The 23,929-nt window shown below is 41.6% G+C and overlaps 1 protein-coding gene across 2 annotated transcripts in view; it reads right to left on the reverse strand.

The window, feature by feature from the left end:
* Positions 1-22,171, reverse strand: part of TNN (tenascin N) — a 121,262-nt gene extending 99,091 nt beyond the window's left edge. For both annotated transcript variants that reach the window (XM_021930357.2, XM_017957749.3), the window contains exons 1-2: positions 15,997-22,171; positions 14,670-15,085 (exon numbers count right to left, since the gene is read on the reverse strand). The gene's annotated coding sequence lies outside the window, so the exon portion shown is untranslated. The remainder of the gene's footprint in view (positions 1-14,669; positions 15,086-15,996) is intronic.
* Between the last annotated feature and the right edge of the window lie 1,758 nt (positions 22,172-23,929).

Here is a 23,929-nt window from a genome sequence, read left to right on the forward strand (position 1 = left end):
TAGTAGCTACAAATAAAATCAAATACCTAAGAATTAACCAAAGAAGTGAAAGATATCTATAATGAAAACTATAAAACACTGATTAAAGAAATTGAAGAAGACACCAAAATTGGGAAGATATTCTATGTTCATGAATGGGAAAAATCAACATTGTTAAAATGTGCATACTACCCAAAGCAACCTACAGATTCAATACAATCCCTATCAAAATACCAAAGACAGGTGCGGTTCCAAGATGGCCAAATAGGAACAGCTCCAATCTACAGCTCCCAGCATGAGCGACACAGAAGATAGGTGATTTCTGCATTTCCAACTGAGGTACCGGGTTCATCTCACTGGGGCTTGTCGGACAGTGGGTGCAGGACAGTGGGTGCAGCCCACTGAGCGAGAGCCAAAGCAGGGCAAGGCATTGCCTCACCCGGGAAGTGCAAGGGGTCAGGGAATTCCCTTTCCTAGCCAAGATAAGCTGTGACAGATGGCACCTGGAAAATCGGGTCACTCCCACCCTAATACTGTGCTTTTCCAAGGGTCTTAGCAAACGGCACACCAGGAGATTATATCCCACGCCTGGCTTAGAGGGTCCCACACCCATGGAGCCTTGCTCATTGCTACCCAGCAGTCTGAGATGGAACTTCAAGGCAGCAGTGAGGCTGGGGGAGGGGCGCCCACCATTGCTGAGGCTTGAGTAGGTAAACAAAGCGGCCTGGAAGCTCGAAGTGGGTGGAGCCCACCACAGCTCAAGGAGGCCTGCCTGCTTCTGTAGACTACACCTCTGGGGGCAGGGCATAGCTGAACAAAAGGCAGCAGAAACCTCTGCAGACTTAAATGTCCCTGTCTGACAGCTTTGAAGAGAGTAGTGGTTCTCCTAGCACAGAGTTTGAGATCAGAGAACGGACAGACTGCCTGCTCAAGTGGGTTCCTGACCCCTGAGTAGCCTAACTGGGAGGCACCCCCCAGTAGGGGCAGACTGACACCTCACACGGCTGGATACCCCTCTGAGATGAAACTTCCAGAGGAATGATCAGGCAGCAACATTTGCTGTTCAGCAATATTCACTGTTCTGCAGCCTCCGCTGCTGATACCCAGGCAAACAGGGTCTGGAGTGGACCTCCAGCAAAATCCAACAGACCTGCAGCTGAGGGTCCTGACTGTTAGAAGGAAAACTAACAAACAGAAAGGACATCCACACCAAAACCCCATCTGTATGTCACCATCATCAAAGACTAAAGGTAGATAAAACCACAAAGATGGAGAAAAAACAGAGAAGAAAAGCTGAAAATTCTACAAATTGGAGCGCCTCTCCCCCTCCAAAGGAACGCAGCTCCTTGCCAGCAATGGACCAAAGCTGGACGGAGAATGACTTTGACGAGTTGAGAAAAGAAGGCTTCAGACGATCAAACTTCTCTGAGTTACAGGAGGATGTTCGAACCCATCGCAAAGAAGCTAAAAACCTTGAAAAAAGATTAGATGAATGGCTAACTAGAATAACTAGTGTAGAGAAGTCCTTAAATGACCTGATGGAGCTGAAAACCATGATACTAGAACTACATCACGCATGCACAAGCTTCAGTAGCCGACCATCAACTGGAAGAAAGGGAACAAAGATTGAAAGACTAAACAATGAAATAATAGGGTATGAGAAGTTTAGAGAAAAAGAGTAAAAAGAGCCAAACAAAGCCTCCAAGAAATATGCTATGGGACTAAGAAAATCGTGTAACGCCTGATTATGTACCCAAAAGCGATGGGAGAATGGAACCAAGTTGGAAACACTGCAGGATATTATCCAGAGAACTTCCCCAACCTAGCAAGAAATACACCCAGGAAATACAGAGAATGCCACAAAGACACCTTGAGAAGAGCAATTCCAAGATCAGGGAAGCAATTGGTTGCCTTCACCAAAGCTTCCAAATGAAGGAAAAATGTTACAAGGCAGTCAGAGAGAAAGTGCCAGTTACCCACAAAGCCTCCATCAGACTGGCCACAGCAGATCTCTCGCAGAAACTCCCCAGGCTTAGTATGGGGAAAAGTGGCAGGGGCAATATTCAACATTCTTAAAAAGAATTTTCAACCTGAACAACGATCCAGCCACAAACTAAGTTTCCAAGGCGCAGTGAAGAGAAATAAACCAAGCAGATGTGCCAAATGCTGAGAGATTGTGCCACCACTCCACTGCCTCACAAGAGCCCTCCCACAAAGCACTCAAACATGAGCATCAACTGGTACCAGCCACTGCAAAAACATGCCAAAATGTAAAGACCATCGATGCTAGGAAGAAACTGTACCAACTAATGAGCAAAATAACAAGCTAACATCACAATGAGACAGGATCAAGTCCAACATAATAGTTTATTAACCTTAAATGCAATGTGGCCAAAAGTGTCTAACTAAAAAGATACAGATCAGCAACATGAAGAGTCAGACCTAATAAAAAGTGCTGTATTCTGGTGGTGTTCAGTCTCACATGGGCAGAGACACACATAAGTCAAAATAGAGGGATGGAGGAAGACTACCAAGCAAACTGAAAACAAAGAAAAAGGGTAAAGGTAAATCCTAGTTTTGATAAAAATAGACTTAAAAACCAACAGATCAAAAGAGACAAAAGAAGGCCATTACAATGATGAAGTGGATCAATTCAACAAGAAGAGCTTAACTATCCTAAATATATGCACCAATAATAGATGCAAGGCACCTTAGATTCATAAAAAGCAAGTCCAGAATTTAAAAAGACTGACTCATACAATACACAATGGAATTTAAATCACATTAGCCTAACATCGAGACAGATCAACGAGACAGAAAGCGGTCAAGTGATATTCAGGAATTAACCAGTCAAAATTCAAGTGGACCTGAAGAGACGGCAAGAACTTCCACCCTCTAAATCAACAGAATGGAAGCGGCCTCCTTTCTATAATTACATCACCATCATCTAAAATTGACCACAACACATTAGAAGTACCTCAGCAAATGTAAAAGAACAGAAATTTAACGTCTCTAGACTGTGCACAAACTAGATCCAGGATTAAAAACTCACTCAAACTGCCTAACTACATGGAAACCAGCAAACTGCCTCTGAATACTACTGGGGTACATAAACGAAAGGAAGTAAAAGGAAATAGAAGATGTTCGGGAATCAATGAGAACGAGACAACATGCTCAGAATCTCTCAAGGAAGGTATTTTAAAGCAGTGTGTAGAGAGAAATCTATAAATTCGTCGTCACAAGAGGCAAAAGCAGTGAAAATCAGAAAATTATATGCTAGTTCAATTGGGCAATTAAAGAACTAGGAGAAGAGCAAACAGCATTCCAAAAGCTAGTGAAGAATGCGGGAAATAACTTGGGATTCAGAGCAGAACTAGCGAGAGAGACACAAAAACCTTCAAAAAATCAATGAATCCAGGAGCTGATTTCTTGAAAAGATCAACAAAATTGATAGACTAATAAAGATAGCAAGACTAATAAAGAAGAAAAGAGAGAAGAATCAAATAGATGCAATAAAAAATGATAAACGGGATATCACCACCAATCCCACAGAAATACAAACTACCATCAGAGAATACTATAAACATCTCTACGCATATAAACTAGAAAATCTAGAAGAAATGGATAAATTCCTGGAGACATACACCCTCCCAAGACTAAACCATGAAGAAGCTGAATCCCTGAATAGACCCATAATAGGCTCTGAAATTGAGGCAATAATTAATAGCCTACCAACCAAAAATAGTCCAGGACCATATGGATTCACAGCTGAGTTCTACCAGAGGTACAAGGAGGAGCTGGTACCATTCCTTCTGAAACTATTCCAATCAATAGAAAAAGAGGGAATCCTCCCTAACTCATTTTATGAGGCCAACATCATCCTGATACCAAAGCCTGGCAGAGACACAACCAAAAAAGAGAATTTTAGACCAATATCCCTGATGAACATCGATGCAAAAATCCCCAGTAAAATATTGGCAAACTGAATCCAGCAGCACATCAAAAAGCTTATCCACCATGATCAAGTGGGCTTCATCCCTGGGATGCAAGGCTGGTTCAAAATACGCAAATCAATAAACGTAATCCAGCATATAAACAGAACCAAAGACAAAAACCACATGATTATCTCAATAAATGCAGAAAAGGCCTTTGACAAAATTCAACAGCCCTTCTTGCTAAAAACTCTCAATAAATTTGGTATTGATGGGATGTATCTCAAAATAATAACGGCTATTTATGACAAACCCACAGCGAATATCATACCAAATGGGCAAACACTGGAATCATGCCCTTTGAAAACTGGCACAGGACAGGGATGCCCTCTCTCACCACTCCTATGCAACATAGTGTTGGAAGTTATGGCCAGGGCAATCAGGCAAGAGAAAGAAATAAAGGGTATTCAATTAGGCAAAGAGGAAATCAAATTGTCCCTGTTTGCAGATGACACGATTGTATATTTAGAAAATCCCATCGTCTCAGCCCAAAATCTCCTTCAGCTGATAAGCAACTTCAGCAAAGTCTCAGGATACAAAATCAATGTGCAAAATTCACAAGCATTCTTATACACCAATAACAGACAAACAGAGAGCCAAATCATGAGTGAACTCCCATTCACAATTGCTTCAAAGAGAATAAAATACCTAGGAATCCAACTTACAAAGGATGTAAAGGACCTCTTCAAGGAGAACTACAAACCACTGCTCAACAAAATAAAAGAGGACACAAACAAATGGAAGAACATTCCATGCTCATGGATAGGAAGAATCAATATCGTGAATATGGCCATACTGCCCAAGGTAATTTATAGATTCAATGCCATCCCTATTAAGCTACCAATGACTTTCTTCACAGAATTGGAAAAAACTACTTTAACGTTCATATGGAACCAAAAAAGAGCCCGCACTGCCAAGACAATCCTAAGCCAAAAGAATAAAGCTGGAGGCATCACGCTACCTAACTTCAAACTTAACTATAAGGCTACCCTAATCAAAACAGCATGGTACTAGTACCAAAACAGAGATATAGACCTATGGAACAGAACAGAGACCTCAGAAATAATACCACACATCTACAACCATTTGATCTTGGACAAATCTGACAAAAACAAGAAATGGGGAAAGGATTCCCTATTTAATAAATGGTTCTGGGAAAACTGGCTAGCCATATGTAGAAAGCTGAAACTGGATCCCTTCCTTACACCTTTTACAAAAATTAATTCAAGGTGGAATAGAGACTTAAATGTTACACCTAAAGTCATAAAAACCCTAGAAGAAAACCTAGGCAATACCATTCAGGACATAGGCATAGGCAAGACTTCATGTCTAAAACACCAAAAGCAATGGCAACAAAAGCCAAAATGGACAAATGGGATCTAATTAAACCAAAGAGCTTCTGCACAGCAAAAGAACTACCATCAGAGTGAACAGGCAGCCTACAGAATGGAAGAAAATTTTTGCAAGCTACTCATCTGACAAAGGGCTAATATCCAGAATCTACAAAGAACTCAAACAAATTTACCAGAAAAAACAAACAACCGCATCAAAAAGTGGGTGAAGGATATGAACAGACACTTCTCTAAAGAAGACATTTATGCAGCCAACAGACACATGAAAAAATGCTCATCATCATTGACCATCAGAGAAATGCAAATCAAAACCACAACAAGAGACCATCTCACACCAGTTAGAATGGTGATCTTTAAAATGTCAGGAAACAACAGGTGCTGGAGAGGATGTGGAGAAATAGGAACACTTTTACAGTGTTGGTGGGACTGTAAACTAGTTCAACCATTGTGGAAGACAGTGTGGTGATTCCTCAAGGATCTAGAACTAGGAATACCATTTGACCCAGCCGTCCCATTACTGGGTATATACCCAAAGGATTATAAATCATGCTGCTATAAAGACACATGCACACGTATGTTTATTGCAGCACCATTCATAATAGCAAAGACTTGGAACCAACCCAAATGTCCATCAATGACAGACTGGATTAAGAAAATGTGGCACATATATACCATGGAATACTATGCAGCCATAAAAAAGGATGAGTTCATGTCCTTTGTAGGGACATGGATGCAGCTGGAAACCATCATTCTCAGCAAACTATCACAAGGACAAAAAACCAAACACCGCGTGTTCTCACTCATAGGTGGGAATTGAACATTAAGAACACTTGAACACAGGAATGGGAACATCACACACCAGGGCCTGTCATGGGATAGGGGGAGGGGGAAGGGATAGCATTAGGAGACATACCTAATGTAAATGACAAGTTAATGGGTATGGCACACCAACATGGCACATATATACATACATGTTGTACACATGTACCCTAGAACTTAAAGTATAATAAAAAAATAAAAGATTTAAAAATAAACACTGAGTTGAAAAAGACCAAGAAAGAAAGCAAAAAAAATCCTTACGTGGAGAACTGTAGTCAAGAGCATGTAGGAAAATGCAAAAGAAATGAAGATGCAGCTTGATCTAAGGGATAAGACCTACTGTTTGATAGTAATAAGATCTAGTGTTTGAAAGATCAGTAGGGTGACTATAGTTTACAATAATCTATTTTATATTTTTAAATAGCTAAAAGAGAATAATTCAGGTGTTATAAGGAAAAGATAATATTTAAGGTGATAGATATTCCAATTATACCTATTTTATCTCTAAAAATTATATGAATGAATTAAATGATTACATGTATCCCCAAGTATGTATATCTACTATGTATAAATAAAAAATAAACTTACTTCAAAAATCAGAAAAAAACACGAAAGACATTCTTCACAGAAACAGAAAAAAAATCATACGATTTATAAGCAACCACAAAAGACCCAGAGTAGTTGAACTATTCAAAATAAAAGGAACAAATCTGGAGGAATCACATTACCTGCCTAAAAATTATACTACAAAGCTAAAGTAACAAAAACTGCATGGTATTGGCATAAAAACAGACACACAGATGAATGGAACAGAATAGAGAACCCAGAAACAAATTGACACACCCACAGTGAACTCATTTTTTACAAAGGTGCAAAGAACATACTGGGGAAAAGACAGCCTCTTCAATAAATGGTGCTGGGAGAACTGGATATCCACATACAGAAGAATGAAACTAGACCCCTATCTCTTGCCATACACAAAACTCAATTCAAAATAGTTTAAAGACTTAAATCTAAGACCTGAAGCTATGAAACTACTACTACAAAAATAAATAAATAAATAAATAAAATTTAAAAAAACACTGGGGAAAATGTCCAGGACATTGGATTGGGAAAAGACTTCTTAAATAATATCCCACAAGCACAGATAATCAAAGCAAACATGGACAAATGGGATCACATCAAGTTAAAAAGCTTCTGTGCAGCAAAGGAAGCAATCAATAAAGTAAAGAGACAACCCAAAGAGTGGGAGAAAACATTTGCAAACAACCCATCTGACAAGAGATTAATACTTGGAATATATAAGGAGCTCAGACAAGTCTACAGGAAAAGATCTAATAATCCAATTTTAAAAAGGGCAAAAGAGCTGAATAGACATTTCTCAGAAGACATATAAACGGCAAACAGGCATACGAAAAGGTGCTCTACATCACTGATCATCAGAGAAATGCGAATCAAAACTATAATGAAATATCATCTCACCTCAGTTAAAATGGCTTATATCCAAAAGACAGGCAATAACAAATGCTGACAAGGGTATAGAAGGAAGAGAACCCCTGTACATGGTTGGTGGGAATGTAATTTAGTACTACCACTATGGATAACAGTTTGGAGTTTTCTTAAAAAACTAAAAATAGAGCTTACCGTATGATCCAGCAATCCCACTGCTGGGTAGATGCCCTAAAGAAAGGAAATCAGTATTTCAAAAAGGCATCTGCACTCCTATGTTTACTACAGCACTGTTGACAACACCTAAGACTTGGAAGCAACCTAAGTGTCCATCCAACAGAATGAATAAAGAAAATATGGTACATATATGGAGTACTTCAGCCATAATAAATGAATGAAATTCTGTTATTTGCAACAACGTGGATGGAACTGGAGGTCATTAAATTAAGTGAAATAAGCCAGGCACAGAAAAACAGACATTGCAAGTTCTCACTTATTTGTGGGATCTAAAAATCAGAGGATGATTAATGGGTACAAAAAAGTTAGAAGGAATGAATAAAGTCGAGTGCAGTGGTTCATGCCTGTAATTCCAGCACTGTGGGAGGCCGAGGTGGGCAGATCACTTGAGGCCAGGAGTTTGAGACCAGCCTAGCCAACATGGCGAAACCCCGTCTCTACTAAAAATACAAAAATTAGCCAAATGTGGTGGTACATACCTGTGATCCCAACTACTATGGAGGCTGAAACACAAGAATCGCTTGAACTCAGGAGGCAGAGGTTGCAGTGAGCCAAAATCATACCACTGCACTCCAGCCTGGGCAACAGAGAAAAAAAAAGAATAAGACCCAGTATTCGATAGCACAACAGGATGGCTACAGTCAATAACAATTTAATTGTACATTTTAATATAACTGAAAGAGTATAATTGGATTGTTTGTAACACAAAGGATAAACACGTGAGGGGATGGATACCCCATTTTTCATGATGTGACTATTATGTATCATATGCCTGTATCAAAACATCTTATGTACCCTATAAATATATATGCCTACTAAAACCCACAAAAAGTAAAATAAAAATATTTTTTAAATAAAAAGTAAAATAAAATAAATGCCAGGGAAGAGGTTGACTCTTTACGCAGCTCCTCCATGATGAGTAGCGATGATGGATGTATTGGATGTGCTGGCTATTGCCAGCTGAGCCTCCCAGCCCAGCAGGGGAATTAAAAAACAATGTGGGCCAAGGGTCCAGAATCTGAGATTTGGAGGAAGGAAGTAGAAAATGACCTTTTAAGAATATATTTCTCATCAAAAAATATGTCATATAAACCAAATCACCACTGACTTGGATAAGCTGAAGAGTAAAACCCAGAATTTCAGGATCTGTCATTATTTTGCTTGGTTCTTCTAATCAGACCTTCAGCAATGACAGAGGACAAAAAACATCCCCCAGGAATCCTGCTGGTCTAGCCAAGTCCAAAACCAACCGCAGTTCATCCAATAGCCTCTACCATGAGCCCCTGTCATAGAGCTTTCGCACCATGTGGACCATGGAGCTTTTCGTTTATGTTCCAGAAGGAGCCATCAGGCCAAGTGCGGAAAAAGACCCGTCCACCTTTCCATTACAATGTTCCACAAGAAGAAGAAGATGGCCTGAGGCAAGGGGAAAGCAGACATCATGACTCTCTTAAACTTTGGCAGCCTTTACCTTCTACCATGCCACTGTGGTTTTGGGAGAGGTTTAAAGCTAAGTTTCAAAAACAATTACAAAGGAAGGATTTGGCTAAACATAACCACAGAGGGAGACAGAGATGAGGCAGGTTTGTGCAGAAGACATTGGGGTGCATGGCGAGTGTGTGAACATGAACGTGGGGGAAAGCACATTGGCTGACGTCTTAGTGGATAGCGTGTATTAGGGAGCCTGCATGTCACCAGAGTATGTGCCTCTCAGTTTGAACTGGGAAAGCAAATAGCAATTCAGACTGACAGAAAGATGGTTGGTAACTGGCAGTGTGTTTATGAACATCTGCATGAAACTGTGCTTGGCATAAACACGTTGCAGACACACAATATGTGGTTGCTTTCAAACAGTTCTAAAGTTCCAACCACTGACAGAAGCCAGAAGCTGCAGAGACTCAACTGAGGGAATGAGTGGATCCATCTGCTGCCCCAGGAATGGCTGGCCTGAGAAGTCTGTGCTTGAGAACCTGGCTGGGGAAACAGGGAAGAAGGAGCAAGGTAAACACAGCTGATGGGGAAGTTCTTTGATTAAAGCTTTGGCCAACCTTCCCCCTATAGCCCCCAGTTTCACTCCATACTGGGTTTCTCTTACTAGTGGAAGGTAAGTGAATAGGCAGAGAAATCTTAAAGAGAGAGACCACCTCCAGGGATGCAAAAGCCAGAGCCTGCACAGCCTTGATGTCCTGAAGCTCAAGAAGCTGTCGGTGAGCTGAGCCCTCTACACTTCCTTCCCAGTGGAAGAAGACAGACCCCTTATTTCTCTTGGCTTGGCGGTGAGGCTTAGTGTCTCCAGTGGGATCAAAGAGGCAAAGAAAGAAGGTCACAGGTGAAGAGGAAGCAAGAAGGGTTCAAGGATAACAATTAGTCCTAAAAGTAAGGTAGGTCTAAGGCTAAAGGTGTAGCACCAAAGCCAATGGAAGAAGAGGAAGATTCATACCAGAGACAACCTCTGCTAGCTCTGTCCAGTCCTGCCCTGTCCAGCAAACTACTGCTGGGTGCTACAAAAGCTAAGAAGACACGATTCATAAGCTCGTGAAGCTCATTGGTTTCTAGACAGCAGGTGATTACAAAGCCTAATAATATATGAGTGCCAGAGGTGAGTGCAGGGTGCTAGGAGCAAACAGAGGAGCAATCCTAATCTTGCCTGGAGTCCCGAGGAAGGCTTCCTGGAGAAGACGGGTATAGGTTCTTTGAGGGCAGGAACTATATTGGGTACCTGCATGCACACGCATGTACACGTGTGTGATATGCACCCTTCACATCCCTGCACAATAGTTTGCATATGGCAGATATTTAATAAAGGCAAATCCTAATTCTTGAGTGAATTCAAGAATTAATTATTTTTTCTACTATGTCTGTGAACACTCCTCTGCTTTCTTCCTAAGTCTTGTTCCTCTTCTTTTCCTTCGCTGGAAATATCCAAAGAGCTTCATTTGGGGGTAAAATCCAGCAATCTGAATGTCAAAAAGTTATAGAAATGGCCATTTTATGACATGAGACAAAATGAGAGAAAAGTATACTTGTTGCCCCCAGTTAGAATGGGAAATCACCATTGTTAAGCTCATCGTAGAGCATTTGTTGAATGCGCACTGTGTGCCAGTTGCTATTCTAAGTGTTTTAAGTATGAATTGTGCTAAGTCCTTTAATCCCCACAGCAGCCCAGTGAGGTGGGGAGTATTGCAGATTTAGACTCTTACACACAGAGGGGTCGTGTAACTTGCTCAAGGTCCCAGGGCAAGCAGATGGTGGAGCCAACAGAGTCTGGCTCCAGAGTCTGTAACTTGTACTACATCCCACCCTCAGGACTGAAAACTTGAAAATTCAAGCATCTGGAATTTACACTCTAATGTATAGACCAGAGATCGCTCATTATTTAAAAACCTTTTGAGGCCGCATAATCTCCACCAGTTCATTTTTCTCTAACGCCCTCTGTTTCCCTGTAGGGACTGACAAGTCCTAAATTCAAAGAGCTTTATAGTTGGTCTCCTTTGCCCAGGCTTTTATTCCAGTGATAATAAATGTACAGCATAAAAAAAGATACTGTTAGAACCATGGGACTCATCCTTTTCTGCATCAAATAGTAGGGACAAGTCAAAATCCTACTGCATTCTGGCAATAAGAGGTCAAGAAGGCCTGGGTACCAGGATAAAAGACCATAATAGCAGAATAGGCTGTCTTGGCCCCAGGTAAGTGTTTGAGCTTTGGTCTCACCATCTGAAAAATAGAGCTGATGATCTTTCAGCCTCAGTGTACTGCAAGGTTAACAAACCCATGTTTATATTTGAGAGGTCAATATGTTCTCAGAGGAAACGAAGATGACTAAGATGTAGTAACCCAAAAAACATCATTAACAGTGACTAGTATCAATCTTCTTTGATTCTTTCTAAGTATTAAAATCAACATGGGCCAGGCACAGTGACTCACACCTGCAATCCCAGCACTTTGGGAGGCTGAGGTAGACAGATGACTTAAGCCCAGGGGTTCAAGACCAGCCTGGGCAACATGGAGAAACCCTGTCTCTACAAAAAAATATAGAAAAGTTAGCCAGGCATGTCCCATCTACTTGGGAGACTGAGGTGGGAGGATCACCTGAGCCTATGGAGATTGAAGCTGCAGTGAGCTGTGATCATGCCATTGCACTTCAGCCTGGGTGACACAGTGAGACTCTGTCAATAAATAAAATCAACATGAATCAAAACTCAAACTATTACTATAGAGGGGTAAAGAATAACTAAGTGAGGCAAAGGGGAGAAAGAGGATACTGTGAAAGGCCTCTGTGGTAGCTATGGACATCCACATACACAAATGTATTCAGTAGGGAAGTATCCACGTGTGGGTCTGTTCCCTCATCTCCATTACATCAACTTTTCCTATGGGTCACCATTTCCCTTCATTACTGAAACACTTCTTCTCTTCCAGAAGCAGACCCTGTGGTTACCTAAAGCATGGGGCTGAGGTTTTGTACAGCATCCCAGCTCAAACCCAAGTGGGAGTCACAGTCTGATGTCAAACCCCAAGGACAGATTTCAGACATATGAGATGAGTCTAATTTCTTCTTTGCTGATTACCATAATCTGTAAGATTATACCACACATAACATAAATCCTATTGTCTTTCCACAAATATTTATTGAGTGTGCACACCATGTGCTAGGGATTGTTCTATGAACTGCGGATACAGAATTGAACAAAATAGCATAGACTCTTCATCATCATCCCTGCCCTTATGGAGTTTACATTTCTAGAGGGAGAGACAAATTAGCACTCCCTGTAATAGAAGGTAATATGGTTTGGCTGTGTCCCCACCCAAATCTCATCTCGAACTGTAGTTCCCATAATCCCCATGTGTCACGAGAGTGACCCGGTGGGAGGTAATTGAATCACAGGGGTGGTTACCCTCATGTTGTTTTTGTGATAGTGAGTGAGTTCTCATGAGATCTGATGATTTTATAAGGGGCTTTTCCCCCTTTTGCTCGGCACTTCTCCTTCTTGCCATCATGTGAAGAAGGACGTGTTTGCTTCCCCTTCTACCACGATTGTAAGTTTCCTGAGGCCTCCCCAGCCCTGCAGTACTATGAGTCAATTAAAGCTCTTTCCTTTATAATTACCCAGTCTCGGGCAGTCCTTTATAGCAGCGTGAGAATGGACTAATACAGAAGGAAGTCAATATTAACAAAGTATTGATCTGTAGTTCTATGAGAGGAGTAAATGCATTCATGATAGTTAGTCTTCTTCATGTATCAACACTAGATTTCTCAGTGCTGTACAGGATTCTAATGAACATTAAAATATGACCCTGCGGCTTGTGTCATATGGAAATTGATATAGGTAGTTACCATCATGTTTTTTTCCTCTCTTCTCCTCTTCATGTAGAACAAAGACACCAAGAGTATCAGTTCACTATGAATTATATCCAAGGGAGGGGGAAAAAAAAAAGAAACCCAAATGGAATACTGAAAGCAGAGGTCCAGCAAGTAGAACTCAATCCTGTAACTTAATCATTTGATCAAAAAGGGGTTTAATGAATGCCGAATGCCTACTGTGTGCCTAAGGCTTGTGCTGTGTGCCGTGAGAAACCCCAGAAAGAAAGTGTTATGGCATGAATTCCACCCTCAGAGACAAAACAGGAAACAATTAGTGAATAACACAGAAAAATTATTTTAGCTCTTTATGACAGCACAAAGCAAAGGAAACAAAAATGCATCTAGAGATAGTTTTCATTTCCTTTTCTAAAGTAAATCGGGACAAAATGCTAATTCACCTGGTTTGACTGATAACTGATACTCCCAGCAGGAGACCAGGCACATTCAGGGACATTTTTCTTACTCTAACAGCAGTTAGCCTGAAGGCAAGGGATGGGTGGAACTTAAGGATCTCTGGGTTTTCTTTTTTTTTTTTTTTTTTTTTTTTGAGACGGAGTCTCGCTCTGTCGCCCAGGCTGGAGTGCAGTGGCCGGATCTCAGCTCACTGCAAGCTCCGCCTCCCGGGTTCACGCCATTCTCCTGTCTCAGCCTCCCGAGTAGCTGGGACTACAGGCGCCCGCCGCCTCGCCCGGCTAATTTTTTGCATTTTTAGTAGAGACGGGGTTTCACCGTGTTAGCCAGGATGGTCTCGATCTCCTGACCTCGGGATCCGCCCGCCTCGGCCTCCCAAAGTGCTGGGATTACAGGCGTGAGCCACCGCACCCGGCCGGATCTCTGGGTTTTCTAGATCAGGCCCTGGGAGAAAGCTGTGGTGAGGGTCTTTTTGGCAAATGTGGAATATAAACAGAGCATGTTGTCTCTGGCCCTTCCCAGGCCCCAGCATAGACTACAGACATAATAACATGGTACACACTTCTACTGCTCTACGGCTGCTGGGTGACCTGCAGGCTCGCCTGCACTGTGTATCCTCTGCAGAAAAGGGACATCAGCTTTGTGCTGGTATTATCAGGATGTGCCCTGTAGCTTTGCAGAAGTTTTCTACCCTTGAATCCTATTAACTTATGGCTCTTTGATATTTTTGTCCCCATGGCTACTAAAAGCAATGCGTTTAAGCTAAATTGCTATTAGTAACAGTTTCCCTTTTCATTAGATGGGGTTGGAATTTAGAAAAACCAGGAAGAGGAAAAAGAAAAGAGAATAAGGAGAAATGATGTGAAAGAAAAGGCTGCTTTCCTAACAACTCTTTATTTTCCCCAAATGAAAATTTGTTAAGGATATTGCAAAGAAAATGGGTGTGACCTCATCCCTGAAACCACATGAAACATTGTGTTTCGGCCTGGGCCACAGGCAGCTGGGAGGGAGAGCCTTGAAGGTCACTGAGTCAGATTCAAAACCTCAGAGTAAGTGTAGGCTTACCTCAGGCAAGGGATGAGAGGCATCCACACAATGGGAGAGGCAGAAGTGAGCAACAGAATCAGCTGGACACTCAAAAAGACCATTGTCTTGAGCACCGAGGCAGCAGGAAAAGAGAGCGCTGCTGGGGCTCTCCTGGAGCTCGGCTGATACAGGACGTCTGGAATCCACAAAGGCCAGGTAGCCCTGGAGGTCCTCATCTATTCAGGTAGCAGGCAAGGGCTCTCTTGAGCCTTCCAGAGGACTGACAGTGAGCATGTCTGCTAGGCTTTCAGCTCGCTGTTGAAGATGTTGATGAACATCACCTTACAGACATCATCCAAAGTTTGCCGGGTGTTGGTCCTGGGCAGGGCAGCATCCTTGATGTTAGAAACACAGAGGCCAGGCTTCACTTCTGGCCTCTGGACTTGCCTTTCTTACTAGAGGGACAAGACATATGCTTTACAACTGTGTTTTATTTATTTATTTATTTTTATTTATTTATTTTTTTGAGACAAAGTCTCACTCTGTCGCCCAGGCTGGAGTATAGTGGCGCAATCTCGGCTCACTGCAACCTCTGCCTCCCTGGTTCAAGTGATTCTCCTGCCTCAGCCTCTCAAGTAGCTGGGACTACAGGTGTGTGTGATTTTTGTATAATGCTAATTTTTTTTTTTTTGTATTTTTAGTAGAGACAGGGTTTCACCATGTTGGCCAGGCTGGTCTTGAACTCCTGACTGACCTCAAGTGATCCACCTACCTCGGCCTCCCATAGTGCTGGGATTACAGGCGTGAGCCACCACGCCCGGCCACAGCTGTGTTTTAGAGAGGCTCATGAAAGCCCTTCACGCCCCCTATTGTATTCTTGAGGATGCTCTTGTTCCTCTCCTCTGGAAGACAGAAAAAATTATCCCCATCATCACTGTAAGTGTGGTCTTTGCCATTCCTGAGAAAAGTGAGATCAAAGTGCATTTTCTTCTATAATACTAGACTAGCAGGTTGTATCCATAGAGGCTGGACTTGAGGGGCAAGTCCATGAGCAATGAAGAGAGAATTTTGTGCCAGTCCAGTCCTTTCCCATTTATTTGGCAATGTTTGGTTAGGACAGAGTCAAAGGTAAGAAGTTGACTCATCTCATTCTAATTTATGAGCACCTACTACATACCAGACACTCTGCTAGGAACTTGCATATTAAGTTGAAAACCACACATTTCCTTGGGGAACTTTCAAATGGGTTGAGGAAATTAATACAAATATAATACTAAAATAATTGTATATGAATAGATCAGTCCCTCCTTTCCTGACTTTGACTTCCCTCTAATTCTATATGAAATTCTAATAAATATGTGCTTACCTTTGTACATCTCTTTGGAAATGCAGAATAGTCAAATCTTGTGCACACAAATTATAAGTCATTCTTAAAGGGGTAAATGAGGAAAAGAGGAACAGGGAGTTGAAAATAGGAAAAGGAGGTAAAACAGGGGGTGTAAAAAGTAGATGTGCTTGCATTGAAGTCTTGATAAAGTTAAAGTAGATGAGTGTGGTGGGGTGAATGGCGTCCACTCCAAATCATGTCATGTCACAGCCTCAGAATGTGACCTTATTTGAAAATCAGGTCATCAAAACATGCTGAAGGTAAAGATTGAAATATGATCATGCTGGATCAGGATGGGCCCTAAATGAGAAAGTTCTATTGAGAGACAGGAAAGAACACAGAGTCACACACAAGAAAGCAGGCGAGGTGAGGACAGAAGCACAGACTGGATGCTGCTGCCACAAGTGAAGGAACATCAACTGTCACCAGAGGCTGGAGGAGGAAGAGGCAAGACAGGGTTTTCTGCTAGAGCCACTGGAGGGAGTGCAGCCCTGCTGAGAGCCTGGCTTTGGACTTCTGACCTCCAGAAATGTGAGAGGATATGTTTCGTGACAATTTGTTATTGTAGCTGCAGGAATCACAAGGAGGAAGGGTAACCAGGTTCTTAGCACTGGGAATTGGTCTGAGAAGAAGAAGGTTGCTAAGATGGGAAAGAAGAGTTGACAGGTTTGTTTCTGCACACAGATACCAGGGCCATGCCTGAGGCGATAAACCCTGGGAGATGGGTAGAAGGGCTGACAATTACCCGTTGAGCTGGGCCTCGTTGGTTAAATAAGATTATCCTAAACCTTTCTATCTCAAGTACCAACTTACTTAACATCTCTGAATCACGAGAGAATTATAAAAATGTAATGCAGCCACAAGCCAGGGAGCCCAACCTGGCAAACCTCATGGGCTGAGAGTCAGAACCATGTGCCCCCTTGGCCAGTCACAGTCCTATGATCCCAACCTGCACACTGTAGCCAGTGGCCCAGCAGGCAGAACTAGAGGGGTGGAAAATCAACAATCCTAAGTCTGCAAGCCAAGAAGACATTGAATATGTGGATGGAAAATGAGACTCAGAAAAGGAAAACCTCTCTGCATGCATATTATCTGCAACAAATCAAAACAAATAAGCAAGCATCTCCTTGAATCTGCTGGGAAGAAAATTTAACACTTCTTTTTTTGAAGCAGGAATGGTAAGTGAAAATTGAGTGCTTTATCCACTACTAGTAATTTAAAAATGTGCAAAATCTCAATTGCATTGTCTTTATTTAGACATCAGCTTTGATGATTAATGTAAAGATGACTTTCCATAAATTTATCCCCCCTTAGGGCCTTATTTTTCCACACGATCTCAAGTTCTGCAAAACAAAAATGTCCTTTCTCCTTACCAAAACCCCTGCAGTGACTCTAGCCTGACGAAAAAGTACATTCAGGTCCCTAAACTGGGGCAAACTAACTAAAACATTTACATGGGACTGTGTTGACATGCGACGTATTCTGCAACACTACCTTCCCCTATCTTGTCACCTGCTCCTCACCTCCTCGGGTGACAGGAACTGGTATGTGCCTATGTTCAATTAAGCATTTGATAAACTAAAGGGGACTGAATGGAAAGGTTGGCAGAAAGAAAGGCTTCGAGAGGAAGAACCACTGAAGGGGAAACAACAGATGAACAGTCCAAGGTGGTCAGAGGTGTTTCTGGGGAGAGACAGAAAATCACGATGCTGCAGGCATGGACAGCGATCATAACATCATGTTAAGGGGTTTAAACTTTATTTTGTAGGTGATAAGGAGGTACCAGAAATGAGTAGTTGTAGTGTCTTAGAAACTTCACTCTGGCAGCAGAAAAGGATGAATGCTTTTGTAGGAGAGATGATGGGTTAAGTGTAAAAAAAAAAAAAAAGTCAGGGGGGTGGGCGAGAGGCAAAAGAGCAGGTAGGAGTCCAGTTGGTCCTAGTACAGAGAAGAGATGAAGAGGGTCTGAACCAGGGGAGTAGGAGCAGGAATGGGAAAAATTAAAGAAACAATTTGAAGTAGAATCAACAAGATTTGGATGATCAGTGGGAAGGGATATTTTTTATCTGAGCCTGATTTATTCCCGCCACCCACAAAAGGAGAATCCAGGACAGAGGCGTGTGTGCAATTTGTTTATCTGGGAGCAAGAGTGAGGGATCAGGGCAGTGGAACAAGAACAAATGAAAAAGAGAAGCAAGGACGCCACTAAGTGACTACTAAGTTAGCCACTGCTGCGGTTGACTGGAGCTTGATGTCTCACTAAGGCCTTCCAAGGAGACTTATGAAATGTGTTATCCCTAGGCTTCCATCTCCATGGGTTCAGGGTGTCCCCATGGGCATCACTCCCCCTGCACTTGAAGCTATGCACACATGAGAGCTGAACAGGCTCCTGGCTCCTCAGGTGTCCACACCAACACCAGAGAAGCCCCAGGGCAAGACATGAGAGGTTCCTGGTGTGAACCCAAGGTACGTGTCACTGCAGCTGGACTAAGCTGGTAGCACCCTGCCTGGAAGTGGTCAGCCAGGCAGTAGCTGGAGCAAGAAGTCAGGCTAAAGACATGAGAGAAAAGGAGCCAAAGGTGGCTCCCATTCCCAATGAGGCCATTCATCAAGACATAAGGCCTTTAGAAGAGAGGAGGCAATGTAGCGGAGACAGTTTTTACTGAAGTTTATGTGGGAATGCAAGGCCTTACATGGGCTCCCCCTGTGCCCCCACTGTTTTGACCTCACCTACCTTCTTCCTCTCACTCACTTGGCTCCAGCTGCTGCCTCCCTGTTCCCCCTCAGACACACCATGCACACCCACTCACAGCCTTCATAGCTGCCATTCCTTTTGCCTGGAGGTCCTTCCCCCAGAACCTCCTAGCTCACTCCCTCACACCCTTAAGGTCTCTGTTCAAATGCCGGCTCATCAGAGAGCCCTTCTCTGACCACATTAGGTAACAATATCTGCTACCATAATGCTCTTTGTACTCTGCTTTTCTCTTCATAGCATGTCTCCATTTGACATATATTTATTGATTTGCGAATTGCTCTTCCCCCTTCTCCACTACAGTGTAAGCTCCATGAGGGCAGGGACTGTGTACCCTGCTGCATCCCCAGCTCCTAGAACAGTATCTGACATGTAACAGGAATGTTCAATAAATGTTTGCTGAAGGAATGGATGCTCACTAGCTCAGACTGGTACATGTGGGGTTGAAGGAGCTCTGGCCCCTGGCGAAAACACTCATTGGAGATGTAAGTGTGGACTGGGAAAATGCAAGTGACTGACATCATGAGAGCCTGTGACCTGGGCTGGCTTTGCAGGCATGTCACTCGTGTGTCACACAGCCCCTGCCGTTCTTACTTGTGTGTTTGTGTGTGTCTGTGCATGTATCCCCGTGCATTCAGGAGAGCCCTGTGCTTGGTTTAATGCTCTACTGTCACTATCTTGAAATTCTGAATCACTATGTTTTTGAATTTGTGTCTGTAAGTGAGGTCCAATGGGACAATGGAACATCTGCATGAGCAGAAGGGACACATGCACCCATCGTTCCTTGCTGCTCCCTTTGTATGATGCCCCATCCACATGGAATTCTGGTGGCCCCATGATATATGGGAGATGAATGAGACTCAACGTGAATCCAAGGTAAGAGTACTATGTCGATGACTGAGTCAGCTGGGGCACTGGCAGCCCCAAGAGGCCACTAGCACTTGCTTCCTATACATGAAAGCATTGACATTCTAAAGGGACGACAGTTCCTTTTCCTTTCAGTCCTTACTCATGAGTAAGCCAAAGGCAGAAGGTGCTGGTAGAATGTGCATGGATCAAGAAGTAAAATAAAAGCAACTGAGTTAGTTTTATGCAATATTTTCACTGTTCGGGTAAGAACAAAACACATAGGCATATACAAGCAACAAAATAAAAATTGTATAACTTCACTGATTCTGCCTATGAGTTAAATGCTCTTACATTTGCACGTGAACTGGCATTTCTCAATATGACCGTGAGTGGTAAAATTGATGCTAATGATTTAAAAGTACATTTAATGATTTTGTTTTTCTTGACTTAGAACATTAATAGCAAATAAAAAAATCCTATAACAAGTCAAGAGTCCAGGAAAGAAAGGAAAAGGCTTCATATTTTACTACCTTTAACAGCACTTTTTTCCCTGCTTTTTGAACAAGAGGCCCTACATTTTCCTTTTGCACTGGGCCCTACAAATCACATAGCGTGTCCTGCCTTTGACCCCCACGAAGGAGGCAAACTCAGTCTCAAACACAGGTCCCACTTGATGATAGGCAAAGTGTCATTATTTTATTTGAGGGACAGCTCTGTGTGTGTGTGTGTCCAGTTTGCATCAGGCCCTGTGTGTGGGAACCGAGGATGGGTGGGTGTAGGAACGCAGATGTAGTAATACTGCCATCTTGTGTTCGGCATGGTGCACAGCACATAGCTCCATGGGAGGCTCACAGGCATGGGACCTGTGGCTGCTTCCAGAAGTGCTAAGGCCATCCACACTCTATGACCAAACTGGCAAACCAAAAGGATTGCCATTCCGCTGGTGGCCTTTAATGAAGGCAGATGTGTAATGAGAACAGAGGTTTCACCTACTATCCATCACACAATTTCAGAGCCAGGGTTGAAATGCATATTTGTGTGTGTGTGTGTGTTGTGTGTGTGTGCGTGCATGTGGTGCGTGTGTCCCCGTGTGTGTGTGTGTGTGTGCGCGTGTGGCCAATGTGTCCCCGTGCCTTTCGCTCTCCTTCCACAGGTTCTTTTCCTTTATTCTCACTTTCTTCCTCTTTGTAGTTCCCTCTCATAGCCCAAGAAGTCTGGTTCTTTTGAGCCATATCCAGCTCTCACGTGGAAGGCCCATGATGAGGCACCAGGGAAGTGCATTGGGGTGGGTGTTCAGGCCCAAGGATGCCAGTGACTCAGCCTAGGCCAGCTCAGAACAAGCACACACCAAGTAAACATTCTTACTGTGTGGCACCAGGGGCTGCAGTCAAGTTAGTTCTGTAACTTACCAGTTATAAAATAATGAAAAGGAATAATTAATTAGTCCTCTCAGAAAACACAGAAGTTAAAGAAATAGTCATTCCTGTATTAGGTACAGATTAGACACCAAAAGGACAGTTTATGTGATGGCATACACAGAAGCCAGAAAAATGAAGACAAAGGGAAGAGTGAATGGCTTGGTACTAAATATGAATGAAGCAAGCATCCCTGAATTCTTAATTTCTTGCTGCTTTGGTCGGGGTTCGGCCTGTGCCTGTCCCCAAGGATAAGCAAAAGATACTGATGGGGACCAGGAATGAACCCTTCCTATATGCCCCTTGAAAAACAGATTTTTCAAATACTTTGGGTGAAATAATACAAATATAAAAAGACGAGAACAGGTTACTATTTTTAAATCAACTTCAACACATATGTGAATCTAATAATATAAATTATAGAGAAATTGGAAAATTTTAACGACCATAAGAAAAACCAGTAATCTGCTCGCTCATCTCCACTCTTAATATTTGAGGGTATTCCCTTCTAGTCCTTTTTTATCTATCCATCTATCTATCTATCTATCTATCTATCTATCTATCTATCTATCTAATCTATCTAATCTATACCTACACCTGTATCTGTAAATATATATACATTTTAAAATGAGAAACGCATCAGATTTTTAAATTTAGGATTATAACTTGATTTCTTAATTCATTGAACTCTCCCCTCTCTGTTATTTATTTGTTATTATAGATAAGCCAATGATAAATGACCTTTTATATAAATTTTAGAGTTTCTCAGTATTTCCTTGGAATAGATTCCTCAAAGTGGCATAATTGGGTCAATAGTTACAAACTTCAAAAAGACTTGCCAAATTGCTTTGCAGACAAGTTATGCCAATTTATATTCTTATCACTCGACTATGAAATTACCTATTTCCTCACACCTCTGACAATGCTGAGTTTTTTTTAACCTTTGCTAATTTTCTAGCTTAAATAGATCTCATTATTTTAATTTGCATTTTCTTGGAAACTAGTGAGGCTGAACACATCTAATCTTGTTGGACAGTCTGAAAATTGTCTACTAAGATTTAAAAGTGTAAAAAATAGATTCAGCTAGGCATGGTGACTCACATCTGTAATCCCAGCACTTTGGGAGGCCACGGCAGGCAAAATGCTTGAGCTCAGGAGTTCAAGACCAGCCTGGGCAACATGGTGAAATCCCGTCTCTACAAAAAATACAAAAATTACCAGGGTGTGGTAGCCCACACCTGTAGAACCAGCTACTTAGAAGGCTGAGGTAGAATCACCTTGGGAGGCTGAGGTAGAATCACCTGGAGCCCAGGAGGCAGAGACTGCAGTGAGCTGAGATCGCACCACTGAATTCCACCATAGGTGACAGAGTGAGACCCCATCTCAAAAAATAAAAATAAAATAAAACAATAAAAATTAAAAATATATTCATTTTTATTTTCTTCTGTTTTTTAAGCCTTTGTTAGTATTTAACTCTTCATCTAAAATTTGATATGTGGTAAGAGATGAAGATATAATTTTTAAAGTTTTCCAAAATCTTTACCCAGTTGTTCCATTACCACTTGTTCAACAATTTTTATGCTTCCTTTAATACACAACCAAATTCTAACTGCACTGGAGTGTCTATCTGGCAGATCTATTCTATTTCACGTACCTGTCTGTTGATTTTGGTGCCAGTACCACATGAGCTCAATCCCTATGGCTCTATAATGTATGAAATATTAAGATCCGGTAGGGTAAGACCATTCAGTATTTTTTTGTTTTCAAAAATTTCATGGGGTATGGTAGCTCACACCTGTAATCCCAGCAATTTGGGAGGCTGAGGCAGGAGGATCTCTTGAGCTCAAGGAGTTTAAGACCAGCCTGAGCAATATGGCAAGATGAGACTCCATCTCTACAAAAAATACAAAAAATTAGCCAGGTGTGGTGGCGCCAGCCTACAGTCCCAGCTACTCCGGAGGCTGAGATAGGAGGATTGCTTGCACCTGAGAGGTTGAGGTTCCGTGAGCTGTGATCCAGTCATTAAATCCAGCCTGGGTGATAGAGCCAGACTCTGTCTCAAAAAATAAAATAAAATTCATGGTTTTCTATGAGGGAGCTTCTACCTCTCTTCCATCCACTCATCCTTATATATATTAATAAATATATGAATATTTAATATAAATATATATTTATTAAATATATAAGAATATATACAGATTAAAATATATATCTATTTCAGTATTTCCTTGGAAAAATTCCTCAAAGTGGCACAATTGGGTAAATATATATCCTTATTAAATATAGATAAGGATATATATTAATATATATTTATGAATATGATATATATTTATATAGACCATATATTAATAGATTATATAATACATATATTTAATATATATTTATTTTGAGTAATATACTATATGCTATATATTTATAAAATGTTTATTCATATATATTAAATATGTATTTCTATATTACAGTATATTATGTATTAATAAATATATTTATAAATATATATTTATATTTAACCTATATATAACCTAAATATATATTTATATATTTATTACAAATATATATTTATATAATATATAGGAGTATTATATAATTGAAGTATTCATTAGAATGGCATGAAATCCATACATTAATCAATTGATACATTTTATAAGTAAGAATTCTGTGACAACAGTCAGGCCTTTATCCTGAGCCATCACTCCTCCAGAAGACAACATGGAGAGAGGATTAAGAGCATCTGCCTTAGGCCGAGGCGGGCGGATCACGAGGTCAGGAGATCAAGAACATCCTGGCTAACACGGTGAAACCCTGTCTCTACCAAAAAATTCAAAAAAATTAGCCTGGCAAGGTGGCGGGCGCCTGTAGTCCCAGCTACTCAGGAGGCTGAGGCAGGAGAATGGCG

The sequence above is a fragment of the Papio anubis genome, chromosome 1 (genome assembly GCF_008728515.1).
Source record: "Papio anubis isolate 15944 chromosome 1, Panubis1.0, whole genome shotgun sequence".
NCBI lineage: Eukaryota > Metazoa > Chordata > Mammalia > Primates > Cercopithecidae > Papio > Papio anubis.